At 36.3% G+C, this 18,181-nt stretch overlaps 1 pseudogene; it reads left to right on the forward strand.

The window, feature by feature from the left end:
* The first annotated feature begins 933 nt into the window (after positions 1-933).
* On the forward strand, positions 934-1,638 carry LOC113916004 (annotated as a pseudogene).
* The last annotated feature ends 16,543 nt before the right edge of the window (positions 1,639-18,181 follow it).

Consider the following 18,181-nt stretch of genomic DNA (forward strand, 5'->3'; position numbering starts at 1 on the left):
TCTACTTTTGTATATGGCTAAAATTTGCCACAATGAAAATAAAAGGCAAGAAAGATTTTATTTAAAATGTCCACAATAGCCTTATTCATAAGAAACTAAAACTGGAAAAAAAATACATCAATTGGTAAATGGATAAACAAAATGTGGTTTAGCCTTTCTCTATGCCTACAATGGCTGATCTATATGGTTTGACGACCTAGAATATCACCATCCATGAACTTCCATGCAAAGATTGAAATGTGAGTGTTCTAGGCAGAGTGGCCTGCTCAAAAAACATTCCCCAATCTATTCAACATAATATCCACCAGCATTTCACCCCCCAAATGGTGGAAAGAGCTAGTGCTAGAACTCTGAAGTCTTGGGTCCTTCAAAATCAAATCATTTAAAAGTAAATCATATGATATTGATTTATCACCCCTTCTTCTACACTGAAAGCTGGTGTTTCAAATCCTGTTTTCTTAAATACCTGGTTAATCCTGGATTAATCAGATAAACTGAAAAACTGTTGTGCATTACCTGGATATCTAAATGTCTCAATCAGTGATAAAATAAAAGACATTTAAAGAATAAGTAATATAGGGGTATTTCAGAGAGCATTTAGGGAGACATGTTTTATTATGAGGTTGGGGTTTCTCAGGACCTCTCAAGAAACAGAAGGTAGCATCAGACATGTTAATGCACAAGGCTCACAAAAAATCATATAGTTAATAAACACATGCTTCCATTCAGCATCTTCTTCTCTCCAAATACCATCAACAATGACAACAGAAAGATACAAAATCATTGGCAGGGCCATATCTGCTTAGATTCATGTCTAAATGAGGTCATAAATAAAGGTGGAGGTTAAGTGTTAAGTTTTTGAAATACACAGTAATAAATAAATTTTTAAAAATCAAAACCCGCTCTTTTCCGGTTACTGCAGCGCGAAGAACCATGAGCAGCAGTCTCCCACTACACCCTGGCGAGGCAGTGCGGGAAGTCCTGCACGGGAACCAGCGCAAGCGCCGGAAGTTTTTGGAGACGGTGGAGCTGCAGATCAGTCTGAAGAACTATGACCTTCAGAAGGACAAACGCTTCTCGGGCACCGTCAGGCTTAAGTCCACTCCCCGCCCCAGGTTCTCCGTATGTGTTTTGGGGGATCAGCAGCACTGTGATGAGGCCAAGGCAGTGGATATTCCCCACATGGATATTGAGGCGCTGAAAAAACTCAGCAAGAATAAGAAATTAGTCAAGAAGTTGGCCAAGAAGTATGATGCCTTTTTGGCTTCAGAATCTCTGATCAAGCAGATCCCATGAATCCTGGGCCCAGGCCTGAATAAGGCTGGCAAGTTCCCTTCCTTGCTGACCCACAATGAAAACATGGTGGCCAAAGTCGATGAAGTGAAGTCCACCATCAAATTCCAGATGAAGAAGGTGCTGTGTCTGGCAGTGGCTGTTGGCCATGTGAAGATGACAGATGACGAGCTTGTGTACAACATCCACTTAGCGGTCAATTTCCTGGTGTCCTTGCTCAAGAAGAATTGGCAGAACGTCCGGGCTTTATACATCAAGAGCACCATGGGCAAGCCCCAGCGCCTGTACTAAGGCACAGTTCAATAAATCCTAGTGCTACCCTTAAAAAAAAAAAAAAAAAAAAAATCAAAACCCTACATCAGAACTTATTTATCAAACTGGAAGTACATTTAATAATATACCTCAATGAGCATGCTTGCTTGTGAGTACAAAGGCAAGGAGTACAACGTGATTACCATCACACCATTGCTTATTTTCCAGATAGGGAAGCTCAAGGACATTTCAGTGTCATTTCCATTGCTTTGTAGAATTTAATCAATCAACATTACACCTAATCACTATATCAGCATTTGAAAAAATTATTAAACAAAGTTTCTTGCTAAAATTTTAACAGTGGACATACCGAACCACTCCTGTTTTTCTGGTCATGGCAGGTCAGATTAGGTTAGCACTATCTAGAAAATGCAAAGGCAGGTCGGAGACAAACTCAACCAAGACCTGGGATCCAAATATGTCCTCTCCCTCTCAGGTCCTAATTCCCAAGTCTAGAAGATGGCCAGCTATTCTTTCTTAAATTTCTAAACAACCACTCTCTCTACATCTTCCTTCTCTGAAATTAATTATTGATTCTGTGTGTTTTAATAAGATGAATCAAGATAGATTTTTGTTTTACTGACTAGATTGAAAATTTTACCATCTACCTTCAGATAATTAGAATCACCCTGAACTGTTAAAACTTCCTGCTTGTGAAATGTCCTTGGACAACAATCAACATATGGTAAAGGGGCTGTTTCTTAGCAGGAAACTGCTGTCAACATGCTCGTAGGGACCTGTCATCAGGGCCCCACACAAGAGGTAAAACAATGGGTAATATCGACTGGCTACACTCCCCCAAGAACAAGTACAGGGTAATTTTCTGCCCCCTTCTTGCAACAACCCTGAATATTAAATAAATGTAACTTCTCTCCAAAAGAGTATTTTGACTGTAAAGTTAATAGGACATCAAAAACAAAACTGTACAAGTTCCATATAAAAGGTCAGCAGAGAGCTGGTTAAAATGCAAAATCAACAATTAACCAAAACAGAAGCTACTTGGGCATCCAGAGATGAACATCGAAATCCAAGTATGTTCATTTTAGTAACTTACAGGGATATATACTACACATTATATGACAACAATTGTTTTAATATGAAATGAAAAAAAGACAAGTCTGTAGATTTGGTAGATTTTCTGGGAGTTTAGTGTGCAAAGATGGGTGAGTGCAGTTGAAAACCTCCAGTGCACTTTAAATTCAGCTTGATGTCAAGAAGCCTGTCATTTCCATAAAGGGGGTGGCCTGTTCCTGCACACTGATATATATACACACACAGTATAGAGATATCAGTACAGTAACACAAACTGAATCGGTATAGTACACAAATATAGGTACTGTAACTTTGTCAACCCATAGTGGTCATGAAGTGGAGAGCAATTTAAAATAGCAACCTGTATTCTTGCTCAAATAGGAATTAATCAGAAGGCAGGTGAGCGTACTTTTGATACAACTATGTTAATATAAATAACTGGTAATGGATGAGTTAAGGCTAATTATACATGTGGTGGGTTTAAAATGTGTTAATAATTTCACTGAAACTCCTCCCTTCAAAAATCAGAGCGTAATTCTCTACCATTTGCATGTGGGCTGAACTTGGTGATTTTCTTCTAATAAATAGCATGTGCTAGAAGTAATGCCATGTTAATTCTAAGCCTAAATCATCACAAGGATGGCTTCTATCTGGCTCTCTTTCTATCTTGGATTACTCTCTTAGGGAGAAGTCAGAGGCACGTCATGAGGACATGCAAGCAGCTCTGTGGAAAAGCCCATGTGGGGAGGAACTGAGGCCTCACAGTAACAACCAACTTGCCAGCCTTATGAGTAAGCCACTTTGGAAGTATATATGCCAGTTCTAGTCAAGCATCACATTAACTGCAGAACCAGCAAACATCATGACAATCTCAATCTCATGAGAGACCCCAAGCCAAAGAAGCCAAGCTAAATTACTCCTGAATTCCTGACCCACAGAAAGAGTAAGATAATAAATATTTATTGCTGTTTTAAGCCACTAAGTTTTGGGGTGATTTGTTACATGGTAACACATAACTCATATAAAGCATTTTGGTTTTGTTTTTTTTTTTAAGATCAAAGATGGGTTAAACATTGGGTGTGTTGATGTGCTTCCTACACCAAGCACCCTTGCAGATGGCCACTTGATTCTCCATTTCACTTCATAAAAATGCTGAACCCAAGAGAACTTCACAACTGACCTAAAATACTCTACTAGAAATATATCTTTTAAGGCAGAAATCGTGGTTTCAATAATAAAAGGCAAGTACAGTGTGGTAAAGCCCTCTACATCACTTCAATGGTCCCTCCGTTGGGGGGACCCAATGTTAAGGACCCCCTCCATCCCCACCCTCAGGATGAAAATTAAGATTAAACATGATATTAAAGGTCCCTCATGACCTAGCCCTACCAAAAATCTCAAACTTTATTTTCTATCACTCCTCCCCTTATATGTTATATGTCACATAAGTAAATTATTCATACTTCTTGGCACACAATATTGGTCAGCAAAAATTGTGAAAAACTTTACAATGGTTTAAAAAAAAATTACTAGAAGACCGAACTAGCATGCTCTTGGAGATTATCTTCACCTTTCATTGTGTTTGAGTATTTTTCAGCTCTTTTTAAGTTATAGAAAATGGACTGTAATGCAAATGTTTTTGTCTATACAAATGCAAATGAACTGTGTCCAGGGGAGATGCAGCTGATTATTGTCCTTTGGATATGGACTAACTTTGCATCTCTCTATAAATTCATCTCACAACTCCTCAATGTTTATATCTGCATTTTTTTCTCTTGAAACAGTTATGATATCATACTGATTCCCTCATTAATTAATCAGATAAATAAAACCTTTGATATGTGTTTATATTTATATGAGACTCATGATTTAACTTTTTATTGGGATACAATTGACATATAACATTGCATAAATTTAAGGTGTACAATATGATTTGACAGATGTATGTATTGTGAAATGACTGCCATAGTAAGTTCAGTTAACATCTGTCACCTCACACAGTTATAATTTTTTTCTTGTGATGAGAACTTTTAAGATCTACTCTTTTGGCAACTTTCAAGTACCCAATACAGTATTGTTAACTGTAATTACCATGTTGTACATTAGATCCCCAGAGCTTATTTATCTTATAACTGGAAGTTTGTAACATTTGACTACTTCACCTACTCTCCACCCCTACCTCTGGCAACCACCAATCTGTTCTCTGTATCTATGAGTTTATTTTTTGGGTGAGTTTTTTTTTATTCTACATACATATAAAGTGAGATCATACAGTATTTGTCTTACTCTGTCTGACTTATTTCACTTAGCATAATGCCCTCAAGGTCAATCCATGTTGTTGTCAATGCTGCAGGATTTCCTTATTTTTTATGGCTGAATAATATTCCATTGTCTATATATACCACATTTTCTTTATCCATTCATCTGTTGATGGACACTGAGTTTGTTTCCAGGTCTTGGCTATTATAAATAATGTTGCACTAAATATGGGGATGCTGACTTCTTTTCAAGATAATGATTTTATTTTCTTCCCATAAATACCCAGAGGTGAAATTGCTGGATCATATGGTGGTTCTATTTTAATTTTTTGAAAAACCACCACACTGTTTTCTATAGCGGCTGCACCAATTTACATTCCCACTAATAGTGCACATGGTTTCCCTTTTCTCCATATTCTCGCCGACACTTATCTCTTGTCTTTTTGATAATAACCATTTTAACCAGGTGTAAAATAATATCTCTTTGTGGTTTTGATTTGCATTTCCCTGATAATTAGTGATGTTGAGCACCTTTTTATGTAACTACTGGCCATGTGTATATCTTCTTTGGAAAAATGTCTATTCGTGTTTCTGTCTACTTTTTTTTGTAAAAAGGGATTTTGGAGATGTTAGAATCATATAGTAATTGAGCAGGATTGGACATTAAACAATATAGGCTTCAGGTGTGAACTACGGCGTGACCTACCACAAATGTTTCCTGTTGCATGATTTCCACCAGTCACTTTCTTCACTGGCCATTGTGCTTTAAAATATTTTTCCAGTCAAAGCTATGCCTACGGTGTTCAGAAAACAGGCTCTGGCCTCTTGAGACCAGGGGCCCTTTATATAAATACTGTTGTCTTTCCCAACAAGGACCTTTGGGGTTTTTTTAGTCATTCTCAGGGAAGGTAACAGTTGCTGCCTTCCTCAAGCTTGAACTTCAGGCACAACTGGACATTTCCACCAGCAACCAACCAAATTCTCAGTTTCTCTCACTTTTTAATTTTAACTCCAGTATACTTAACAATTCTCAGTCTCTTTAAACCTGGCTGTAATGTTAAGAACCCAGTGTTTGCTAATATAAGACTTGTACAGAGACTACAGAAAACTGAAGTGAGGAATGCCCTACAAAATCAAACAACTATGTTTTCCAAAAATACTTTAAATAATTTACCAAAAAAAGCTACAAAAATCATGTTTACAAGGACCCTCCTGTTAAATAAAAACATTGTTCCATGTTAGTGTACAGGACAATGTGTAGTGTATTCCAGTCTTCTCTCCCTTTAATCACAAGTGTTACCTAGACATGCACGCACACACATACATATATATACGGCTTTCCACAAATATGATGAAAACCAGGAAGCATACTCACAATTTGAAGACTTTGCCCTTGGCTGCTGGGCTGCTGCCACCTTCCTCCACAGAGGTCTCAGTGAATTCACTGTTGCTGCCTCTGTTGCTCCACAGAGGTGTCAGTGAATTCACTATTGCTATTCATGTCTCTGTTGATTGCCCTCTGTCTATTACTCGGGTCTAAAACATTTTCTTCTGAACCTGAATTCCTCACGTCATACAAACTGAGCACTGCCTACGTGGCCGGGGCCCATATTCCTTCTTCATAAGCAAGTATGAGATTCCTAACACTGAGCAGAGGCCAGGCCCTGCACAGGCCAGCTTGAGTTGGGGTGGGGTGGGGGGGTCTGAAGAGGCTGGCTTACTTCACACACACACACACACACACACACACACACACACACACACACACACACCCAGGAAACACCAAAGTAAAATATCTGCATGATGGAGAGTAGTGGCGAAAAGATTGCAAAGGGTAAGCTTTCTGTGGGGGCCATCACCAGGCTGGGCAAGCACCAGACCTGGTCCTCTGCCCCTTCTCTCACTCCAAAGGCCCCCTTTCTACATTGCATCTCTATCCTCTGAGTTCAGCGCCTACAGCTGACTCAGGTGGGCCAAGCCACCCATAAGAGGGCAAGCCCAGCCCGGAGTCATTCTACCTCTCTGCTTCTAGGTTCTGAGTCAGCAAGTTCTAGCTCTGGAGAGTTCTTTAAAAAGGTACTACCAGGGCTTCCTTCTTTGGCACCAGTTCCCGCACTACATGGCAGCTGATTGAAAGCACTTTTCCCAGAGCTTATGCCCATTTCTAAATTAGATTGTTTGTTCATTTTTCTATTGAATTGATTGATTTTTTTATATATTTTGGATACTCACCCCTTGTCAGATACATGATTTGCAAATATTTTCTCCCATTAAGTAGGTTGCCTTTTCACTTTGTCCATGGTTTCCTTTGCTATGCAAAGCTTTTTAGTTTGATTGTAGTCCCACTTGTTTATTTTGGGTTTTGTTGGCTTTACTTCTAGCATCAAATCCAAATATATCATTGCCAAGGCATGTCAAATAGCTTACTGTTTATATTTTCTTCTAAGAATTTTGTGGTTTCAAGTCTTTAATCCATTTGGAGTTGATTTTTGTTTATGGTATAAGGGTCCAGTTTCATTCTTTTGTGTGTGGCTTTTCTAAACATCATTTATTGAAGAGAGTATCCTTTATCCATTGGCTTTCTTGTCATAAATTAATTGACCATATATGTGATGGTTTCTTTCTGGGTTCTCTATTCTGCTCTATTGATCTGTTTTTATGCCAATACCATACTGTTTTGATTAGTATAGCTTTTTAATATAGTTTGAAATTGAGGAGCATGATACCTCCAGCTTTGTTGTTCTTTCTCATGATTGCTTTGGCTATTTGGAGTCTTTTGTGTTTCCATACAAATTTTAGGATTATTCTAGTTCTGTGAAAAATGCCACTAGAGTTTTGATAGGCATTGCATTGAATCTGTAGATTGCTTTGGGTAGCATGGACATTTTAATAATATTAATTCTTCCAATCCATGAGCACAGAATATCTTTCCATTTATTTGTGTCTTTTTCAATTTCTTTCATCAATTTCTTAAAGTTTTCAGTGCACTTAAAGTCTTTCATATTCTTGGTTAAATTTATTCCTAGATCTTTTATTCTTTTTGATGCAACTGTAAATGGGATTCCTCTTTCTGCTAGTTCATTATTAGTGTACAGAAATGCAACTAATTTTTACATATTGATTTTGTATCCTGTACTGTACTGAATTTGTTGATTAGTTTGAGCAATTTTCTTGGTAGAGCCTTTAAGTTTTCCTATATATAATATCATGTTACTTGCAAGTAGAGAGAGTTTTACTTCTTCCTTTCTGATTTTAACACCTTTTAGTCCTTATTTTATTCTTTATTTCTTGCCTAATTGTTTTGGTTAGGATTTCTAGCACTATGTTGAATAAAAGTAGGGATAGTGGGCATCCTGTCTTGTTCCTTATCTTAAAGGAACAGCTTTCATTTTCCACTGTTGAGTATGATGTTAGCTGTCATATATGACCATATATGACCTTTATTATGTTGAGGTACACTCCCCCATACCCAGTTCGTTGAGAGTTTTTAACATGAATGGATGCTGAATTTTGTCAAATGTCTTTTCTGTATCTATTAAGATGATCATATAATTTTTATCCTTCATTTTGTTAATGTGGTGTATCACATTGATTAATTTGCAGATATTGAACCATCCTTGCATCCCTGGAATAAATTCCATTTGATCATGGTGTATAATCCTTTCAATGTATAATATTACCTTTAAAAAAATATTTTTGACACATGCTTATTTAATCATCTAAACTTCTGTATAGCTGTAACCAATGACTGGAATGGTTTCTTCATCACATTCAGGACAAAAATTCAAGATATTTAACATAACATATAAGGTCATTCATGACCAAGCCCTGCCTGGTTATGTGGTGCCTCCACTACTCCCACATCCTAGTGATCTTCTATTACACATATCCCTGCTTAGACATCATCTCCTTTCTAAGACCTATGTAATCATTTAGTTATTTATAAGCAAAAAGATGTGACATTCCTGGTAAACGAAACAGCATTTGGGAAGCCCCCTATATCTGGAATGAGGCAGGCATTTTGCGATACACAAGAAGTTTGGTGTGGCTGGAGGCACAGAGTGAGAGTTATGAGAGATGACCATGCCAATCCATGCCTGGTCTAGAGCCAAGTGGAAACCGTTGGTGTGATTTATTGCTGAATGGGGACTGGAGGAAACAGACTGGACATAGACCAGAAGAGATATAGGGAGGCCATGTGAGGAGGCTATTGCAATTGTTCAGGTAGAAGATGACGAAAACTTGGACCAGAGGGTTGGCAGTAAAGGTTAAAAAATAATAAATAAAGTAGATATAGCAAAAGACATTTGGAAGGTAAAATAAATGGAATCTGATGATGGGTTAGAGTGAAGAGGTAGGAGACATGTAGGAGGACATCTGTGCTTGTCACCCAGACAACAGAACAGATTAGAGTGCCACTCACTGAGAGGGAGAATAAGAAAAAAAGCAGAACTATGGACTAAGCATCATACCCTCTGAAAATAAAATCTTGAAAATTAAAAAAAAAGATAACTCATTTTCTAGACTAGTGAAAGTTCTGGAACATATCTGATTACACAAACAAAAGCTAAATTTTCTGGGCAAGATATTTTAGTCCACTGGTAGGCAATCCATTACAACCAAACCACTGTCTCATGAAATCTTCAGGTAGTAAACTCTAGAGAAAGGAGAATAGCTAAGTCAGTAAACAATACACAAGGATAAGGCTTATCATGGCTTAAATGAGAGCACCATGTGGCCTTTTCTAAATGATTTCTTCCCTGTCCCTTCACCTGAAAAAGGAATCCATGAATCGCAATTTTACTCCAAGTGAAAAATATATTCAGTTCTTCCAAAATGATATTTCATCTATGATGTTATTCATCCCAATATAGATTTTTTTTTTACCTGATCTATCTAATTTGGCTATCCACCTTAATCAAATCACCCAAATAATCACAAAGTGTCCTTATCAGTTTGTTATGACAATTTGCTGACTAAAAGTTCATTTTCTATCAGATGTTCTATTTTAACTCTAATTCCTATAGATTTAAAATGCAGGCCTCCCCAGTTTTTCAAACAAGAACATCTTGAATGAGTGCCTTGAAAAAGGTCATATTAAGTTGGTATTTATAATGAATATTATTAGAGTATTTTGCATCAACACTAGACTGGTAGTAACTTAAAACTAACTGTAACTCAAAAAACTAGAATAGAATAAAAAGAGAAAAGTAATAAGCACAAAATAATAGAAAAATTAAAACAATTAGGTATGGATTATTATGATCTAAGTAATTCCCATAATGCATATCTAGTTAAAAAAATAGTTGGTAAAAAATGTAATATCAAATAAAAAGATGAGAAATAAGTACAAATTAACTCATCATTAGACCTGCACAAGCAGAAGAATAACTATCGTAACTTTTAAGAATTTGTGAAACTTTTGAGTGTGATAGTGATTGCAAATGATATTTACAAGAAAATCAAAAATTTGTTTAGGAATGAGAATACAAAATAGCAATGCTTTGGTTAATGAGGAAATTATGGTATTGGCAAAGTGTACTAAATAAGGTGTTTTTTTCATCCTGCTAAATAAAACATAATTTAAAATGTAAAAAAAATTATTTTAGCAAGTCTTAATTTAAATCCTTTTAAGTATAGAAGCTGTGGCATATATATACAATGGAATATTACTCAGGCATCAAAAAAATGAAATCTTGCCATTTGCAATGATGTGAATAGAACTAGAGGGTATTATGCTAAGCAAAATAAGTCAATCAGAGAAAGACAATTATCATATGATCTCACTCATATGTGGAATTTAAGAAACAAAACAGAGGATCATGGGGGAAGGGAGGGAAAAATAAAACAAGACAAAATCAGAGAAGGAGACAAACCATAAGAGACTCTTAATCATAGGAAACAAATTGAGGGTTGCTGGAGGGGAAGAGGGTGGAAGGATGGGGTAATTGGGTGATGGACATTAAGGAAGGCACATGATGTAATGAGCACTGGGTATTATATGAGACTGAGGAATCACTGAACTCTACCTCTGAAGCTAATAATACACTATATGTTAAGTAATTGAATTTAAATTAAAAAATAGAATAAAATAAATTAAATCTTTTAAAAAATAAATCTTTTTAAGTGTATCATAAATGCTTTACAAGAAGTATGTTGGAGCAAACACATTTATTTAAAGCCTTTCTTAATGTCCAATAAAATGAACCACAGTAATGAAAATGTTAAATCAAATGAGCTCTACTGACACCAGAAATGACCAACCTTATACATAAACCACAGGGAATAGTTATTAGTTAGGTATCACATAGACTAAGTTGAGTACAGATAACAGAACAAACCCATCATCTCCCAATTTAAGAGTACCACACAGCATTGCAAGAAGGAAGTGGGGAATGTCCTCCAGGTTTCCACTGAAACTTTCACTCCAAAAATACACAATCCAAACAATGAGCAGGATACAAAAATGTAGGAAGACTTCTCTTACTCTAGTTTTCTCTCCACAGATCAGCAGTGAAGGAAGTTAGACATCTATCTCTCTACATATATACATCCATACTCTCCAAATCTGCTTTCTACACTGAAAAATATGGCCTTGATGACGGGTCAGTTTTCAACTGGGAATCAGGTTGCCTGCACCAAGGAGGAAGGATTCCAACCAAGAAAATAAGTCAATCCTTTGCCAACCATCATTTTAATTCCAAAATTACCGAAAAACGTAGCTTACCGAGAAGAGGAAGATCATCTGTATTCAAAACAACAATCCTCCTAAGAGACCATCACAACAGGACACATGAAATTATCCGACCAGTTAAGCAGGAGTTACAACAAATTAAGGAAACAAAATTCTTAAGTTGTGGCCTTTCACACCAATCTGTCTCTCTCAGATCATAAAAATATAAGCAGAAGATATATGCTAGGCTACTTCCTAGCCATCCAGCTCGTTTTCTAAGCAGAGGACCCAAAAAACAAACAAAATAATAGCATCAATTACAGCTTCATTCAAAGATGAACCAATAAAAAAAAAAAGCTTGGGACTTCCACAAAATTTCTGGAACAGAAGAAAAGAAACACAGAAATTAAAAAATAGGTAAAGATAGCACTTGGGAAGATTAATTTCAGGATACAAACGGATTTTTTAGAGTAAAATTACTTCAAATTTACAAATATATTAAAGAAAACATGTGCTTTATAAAATAGGAAAATTGGAAGAAAAAAAAAAAAAAGAACACCAGAATTAGATAAAACAAGATCTGGCAATGCTAAGAGAAGGATAATTAAGGAAAAGGATAATTAAGGAGAAAATAAAATAATGGTGCTGCCAAACTTAAAAATAAACTACAAGCAGTAGAGAATAGACTTTGTACTTCAGAAAGCTTAATCAATGACATGGAGAACAGATTTTAGAGAAACACAACTGCACATAGAGCCAAGATGATAGGCAGAAGATAGACATTAGAGATCTAATATATAGATCAGTGTTATGCCTAAAGAAAAGGGGGAAAATGTTTCATAAGAAAATTGTTATAAGAGGCAGGACATAAATATATTGAAAAAAAACAAAATGTTCTAGGAAAAAAGAAGTTAATAAAGATCGAAAAACTTCAAGATATATCCTGGTAAACTTTTTACACTTCAAAATTGTAAAAAGGGTCACCTGGGTGGCTCAGTCAGTGGCCTCCGACTCTTTATCTCAGCTCAGGTCATGATCTCAGGGTGGGAATGGAGCCTGCTTGAGATTCCTTCTCCCTCTCCGTCTGCCCCTCCCCCCCCACTCGCATTCACAAGCATGCCCTCTAAATATATACAGTACATAAAAATAAAATTGAAAAAAGAATTCCACAAACTTCTTTGTAGATAGAACTTTCCTACAAGGAAAGAGAAACAAGCTGACTGCAGTCTTCTCCACAGCTTTAAGTGCTAAAAGATAATGGATTCATATTAATTTTACGAGTGTGTGGGTATGCACACGTGTGCATGTGCACACTTGCACATGAGCACAAGCAAGTGTGCACATACTCATGCATTTGGAAGATGTGATTAAGGGAAAGGTAAGAAATAATCCTTATGTGAAGAGCATTCTTGATAATGGAAATGACTGTTCTGGACAACCCTCCGTTCAAAAGCTAGTCTTGTTTTTCAAGTGTGATTTCTGAGATTTCTTTCCCACAGTTATATGTGGCTCAGGAGAGCAGCATTCCTTTTTAGGCATTTGCAGAGAGAAGTCACCTGGCAAAGAGTGAGATCTCCCCAAATTTTCTAATTTCATGCATTTGTGAAATAATAAAGAGGATCAAGAATAGTTCTGCTAATGAAACGAGGGAGTGGAGTGGAGTGGTTAGGGTCACAAACTGCAACTAGACTGGTCACTTATTAGATAAGTGACCTTAATCAAATCACTTAAACTTTTTGTGCCTCAGTTTCTTCATCTGAAAAATGGGGATTAAAAAAATAGTACCTGGTTCACAAGTGACAAAAGGGAGAAAAAGATTCATTAACTCCCAACCTTCATTGGTCAAGGATGGCCCAGTGGGGTTTCCTCAGCCCCACGTGACATGTCTGATTGCTGACATGATTTTGACAGGTGTCCCATGCCATCCTGGAGCAGAAAGTGAGGAGTGTGGGGACTTTGGCTTGGGATGAGATGCTTTCTGATTGCATCTGCCTCAAGTTCACCAAAAAAAAAAAAAACCTCTGGGAACTGATCACCGTAACAATGGCTAGAACAAGGGATGATAACAAGAGGGTGTGCATTCAATAGAGTACCTCATTCCTTATCTTTGTAATCCCTCTGGAATTGTGTTTACTAGCTTCAATCAGAAGGATATGTCAGTATGTCAAGAAATTGGACTTGAAGAATATGATAACATCTTATTTCAAGGCCTACAAACTCACACAGGTGTCATTAGAAACAACATGAAGTCATAACTGTCAAAAAGCCTTATTACCTTTTAAGAGGATCTAGACACAAGCAACATTTAAATTTGCCCATGGAGAGTCTGAGGTCTCTATAATACTGTAGCAAGGGATAAAATTCCTTATGCCATTTATTTTGTAATTATATGTCATCCTGAATAACAACAGGATCATCCAATGGATTGAAATAATAAAGTACAATCAAGACAATGTTCAAAATATCACTGCTCTCATTAGGTGCCTCCTCAAGTTAAATACCACAACATCTAGCAAAAATAATACTCTTTAGTAGTGATAGAAACAGTAAGTTTTTTAAATGTATTACTCCATCCAGAAATTAGCTTCTGAATAATAAGCAATTAAATACACTCTGACCTCAAATGCTCCAGGTGAAATAAATTTTCCAGTCTTCAAAAGGTTTTCTCTTACAAAAATAAGACCATATTAAAAACAGTCGAAGCTATGTAGACCCACGTGCCCTGGTGAAGATGGAAATGATTGTTAAATCAGCCTTCATTTATTTGTTCTGGATTGCCATTCAAGGACTAAGTTGTTTTCAGGTGAGAAAAAACCATAGCACTTTTTCATGGTTTCCTTGTGTACTAATTCTTGACACTAGCTGTTTGTAGCCTTCTCAAGTGACTTCTGACTTTAGAACCTAAAGCTAGTCTTTTGAGAAAGCATATGGCAGATTGATGAGCATTCTTTTTTTCTAACAAAGTCATTTAATACTCTAATTAACAATGAGCCAGATGGAGAGCTCTTTTCACTTTGATCTTTTCTCTAAGAATGAGAAATGCACATTTTTAAACCTAGGTCCTTTGTATTAGCTGGATGCTTGGTAATAGTAATAATGATACCTAACATTTGCTGAGTTCTTATTCCATAACCAAGAAATAGTGCTTTCATTAGACACTCATTTTACTTTCACAAGACTATAAAGTCGTTATTATTATCCTTCTTTTAGAGATGAAGGAACTGAGACAAAGGGTGTTTGAATTACTGACCCAATGTCACTCGTGCTGGGTAGAAAATAACAGTACTCAAACTCCGTTCTATTTAGTTCCAAAGTCCACACTCTTATTAATCACTTCATACTATACTGTTGTAGTTACCTTGGATTTCACAAAGAATCTGTAAGGCTGATCTTTCTGAGGCTTTTAATCATTCATACAGGTCAGTAAATATTTTATAGATCTGCCAATGTTTCCCTTTATTTTTAGTTTTCAGTCACATTCAGAGGCATACTTTCTCTGTTAAGGTTAGCACAACATTCTTATATTTACACCTTTTGTGTTTCCAGGAAGAAAGATGATATCCTGTGATATAAACTGAAATATTACAATCACTGTTACTTGTATGTGTTCAACTTTACACTATTATATAGGCTCCATTCTTCTATTTTGCTGTGACTTACTTTGTCACACTACTTCAGACAAAAAGCCTTCTCAGAGTCCAATTATACAAGCTTATGCATCTTCAGAGGAGCCCCACCTAAAAACAACCGTGTCCAGTGACACTTCGCTTTCCTTTTCATAAAACATTCCCTATTCCAGTCTCCTGAACTGTCCCATGGCCAAAGTGGTTTTAAAATGACACGTTACCATTACCATATACTAAAATATAAATTAGATTTTGGCTTTTCTACTTTCTGACATTTTGATACTAACTTCCCTTTCTCTGCTCTCAGAAAACTCCACACAATCCCTGAATCTCTCTCAGGACGCTTCTGCGGTTTACTCTGTACTTCCCATGCTCTGTCCCCTTGATCCTTCTACTATCTTTCCCTCTTCTGACTTATTTTTCTGCTCTCTTTTCACCACTTTTTTAGCTTTTACATAGAATGAACAGAACAATCTTTTTTTATTTCCAAATATGACATGATTCCAGATGCTTGAGACTTCAGATTTCCTGCTCACTAAATTACAAAATAAAAGTTTCCAATTCACTGCTATTTATGATTTATTCTCTACCTACTTCAAAACAAAATTTGTTCGAGCTCATCTGTCATAATGTACATTTGAGCTGGGTTAGAGGGGCTATGATACTTTAGGCACTGTGACTTTTACAGTTCAGTTACAAAGTCGAGAAAAAAGAGTCAACAGAAATAAAACATTTTTGTTGAAACCTTTAAATTGAAAAATTAAATCAAATAATAATATCTGAGTTTCCCTCTGGTTAATCAAAAGAACATACATATATTTTTATTTATGAATCTACCTAAATATTCTAACTTTCCACAAAATAGTATAGAAAGCATTTTATTTTTTACCACCTACCATTGATTCATATATAGTTATGATACACTAGGAATTTATTTTTTTGTGTGTGTCTTTTTTTTTTAATTTTTTTATTGTTATGTTAATCATCATATATTACATCATTAGTTTTTGGTGCAGTGTTCCATGATTCATTGTTTGTTCATAACACCCAGTGCTCCATGCAGAACGTGCCCTCCTCAATACCCATCACCAGGCTAACCCATCCCCCTACCCCCCTCCCCTCTAGAACCCTCAGTTTGTTTTTCAGAGTCCATCATCTCTCATGGTTCGTCTCCCCCTCTGACATACTCCCCTTTTCTTCCTCTCCTGTTATCTTCTTCTTTTTCTTTTTTCTTAAAATATGTTGCGTTATTTGTTTCAGAAGTACAGATCTGTGATTCAACAGTCTTGCACAATTCACAGCGCTCACCGTAGCACATACCCTCCCCAATGTCTATCACCCAGCCACCCCATCCCTCCCACCCCCAACCACTCCAGTAACACTCAGTTTGTTTCCTGAGATTAAGAATTCCTCATATCAGTGAGGTCATGTGATACATGTCTTTCTCTGATTGACTTATTTCACTCAGCATAACACCCTCCAGTTCCATCCACGTCGTTGCAAATGGCAAGATCTCATTCCTTTTGATGGCTGCATAATATTCCATTGGATACACTAGGAATTTAAATTATAATGGGTTGGTTGGACATCCCCACACTTGAATGATTTTGTGAAAAAAGCTAGACAGTCATAGCAACTTTTTTAAATCTCCTTTTATCTTCTTTATCCTCTTCATGGTTTGACTTAATGTGTTTAGCATTACCTTAATGAAGTTGATGTTATGGTAAATCTCATCCCCAGCCCAGATTCTTCACCCCTCCCTGTATCCATGCTCTTTGCCACATGATTCTGCAGTTTATCCCATTCAAATAGTAAAGCATATTGCCCCATCCCTTGACTTTGGGTTTGGCCATTTGACTTTGACCAATATTTTGGAAAAGATCGTGGGCCATTTCTGAACTTAGACCTTAAAAGGCCTCAGATGTTCTCACTTGTTCTCTTGTGTTTCTACCATCACTATAAGAGGAATATGCCCAGAAAACCTGCAGATTCCAAGAGGAGTATGAGAAGTCCCTGGAGCTGACTCACCCAGCCTGCCACCCCAGCCAAGAATATCCAGCCCCATCAACCCACAGGCACATAAGCTAAATAAATGCTTATTTTTGTATGTCCTACTTTTTGTGGTGATTAGTTACGTGCATTTTTATAACAATAGTTAACGAATATAGATATTTACAGGAGTGAAGTGTTCTAATATCAGCATTTAATGGATGTATGTGCATTCACCATAAACCAATCAAAATCAAGAACATTTATGCATTACTTCTTAAATGTCCCATTTAAAGCAAAATGAGGATTTAAAATACAGATACAATAAGAACTGCCAATTGCTGAATTCTCAAAAACAACAGTTATAGATAACAAGCAGTCATTATATATAGGATTTTATTTGCTTTACCAAAAGAAAGCTTAAAAATCACATGTTAGCATTATGACTGCATTAAAAAAGTAGACCTGAAAGCTACCTTTGAAGAGGATGACAGCTTATTTCAAACATAGTCATTACATGACTAGCATTATCACTTGCCAATTAATTTTGGGTGATTTCTTTGATTTTGTCACTAGAAGTTTTTTTTTTTTAATTCACTTGGGTCAATCCCAAAATTTAACCAGTATAATAGCATGCTTAATTTTATTTTTGCATTCCACAGTCCTTGATAATAGCAAACTAATTTCTGTGGCTGCATTTGATGAAAATATGCTGATGAAACTCATATTTCACATCATTGACTATAATGAGCTATTTTATCAAACTGTCCTTATGACAGTATTATAGAGAAAATGATAAATTTACTAATTTATTCACTTGAGATTCCATTTGAAAATTTTAAAAGAAAGGAAAAGATCAATGAAGTCAGGTAAATTAGGCTTTCACCAAATGATGTGTCTCAGTCTATATAAAACAATAGCATTAACTATCCCTGCTCTTAATGAAATGCTAACACTAAATAAGGGTTGATTAATTACTACTTTTAATAAAATTCTTC

Source organism: Zalophus californianus, chromosome 1, assembly GCF_009762305.2.
Source record: "Zalophus californianus isolate mZalCal1 chromosome 1, mZalCal1.pri.v2, whole genome shotgun sequence".
Lineage (NCBI taxonomy): Eukaryota > Metazoa > Chordata > Mammalia > Carnivora > Otariidae > Zalophus > Zalophus californianus.